At 48.6% G+C, this 628-nt stretch overlaps 1 protein-coding gene and 1 long non-coding RNA gene across 3 annotated transcripts in view; one reads left to right on the top strand and one right to left on the bottom strand.

Moving 5' to 3' along the window:
• The window catches only part of EFNA5 (ephrin A5), a 292897-nt gene that overhangs the window by 201023 nt on the left and 91246 nt on the right, over positions 1-628 (top strand). The gene's annotated exons all lie outside the window — the stretch shown is intronic.
• The window catches only part of LOC132659848 (uncharacterized), a 79924-nt gene that overhangs the window by 52020 nt on the left and 27276 nt on the right, over positions 1-628 (bottom strand). The gene's annotated exons all lie outside the window — the stretch shown is intronic.

Raw genomic sequence — 628 nt, 5'->3', positions numbered from 1 at the left:
CTGCTATTAAAAGTAGAGATTAGCTGGTGTTAGGGAGGTGGTAGGCCTCCGAGCATCACACTGAGATTTTCCCCTTGAGTCCTTGAAAGAGGGTTCATAAAGGACTAGTTTTCCCATCCTGTGATTCATTGTTTGTTAATGTGAAACCTGCATGTCACCCTTGGGTCTTAGGATACTGCTAAGGGTCTGGATCACTCGCTTTGAAAATACTGCCTTCGGTGCTGAGATCAGAGAGACTCTAACGGGGCCCCTCGCTTGCCCCGTTGTCTCTGATTCCACCACCATTAGCAACCGTTCCTTTAGATCTGCGTTTCGATTTTGTTCAGTAATTACCAATTTAAATGTAAATTACTCTGTAACCTCTTAGTAGTCTTCTAAAGATTGGTTTCCCTCATTGAGATGAAGGTTCCGCTGAAGAGGGACACACAGGCTAGAGATGCTGGCTGTGAAAGAATGAGAGACGCACTCAGGCCAACAGACTCTCTTTGCAGTGAACTTGGCGGGGGGTTATCTTAGGGTTTCCGTCTTCCCTGTTCCCCAGACTCTGGATAGTCACACCGTCTGCAGATGGGGCTCGGATGCCTCCATCTCTGTGCCTCCCCAGATGGTGGAGGCTCTGCGTGTCTCG

The sequence above is a fragment of the Ovis aries genome, chromosome 5 (genome assembly GCF_016772045.2).
Source record: "Ovis aries strain OAR_USU_Benz2616 breed Rambouillet chromosome 5, ARS-UI_Ramb_v3.0, whole genome shotgun sequence".
NCBI lineage: Eukaryota > Metazoa > Chordata > Mammalia > Artiodactyla > Bovidae > Ovis > Ovis aries.
Note: the sequence above shows the minus strand (reverse complement) of the source record. Positions and strands in the feature narration are given on the sequence as shown.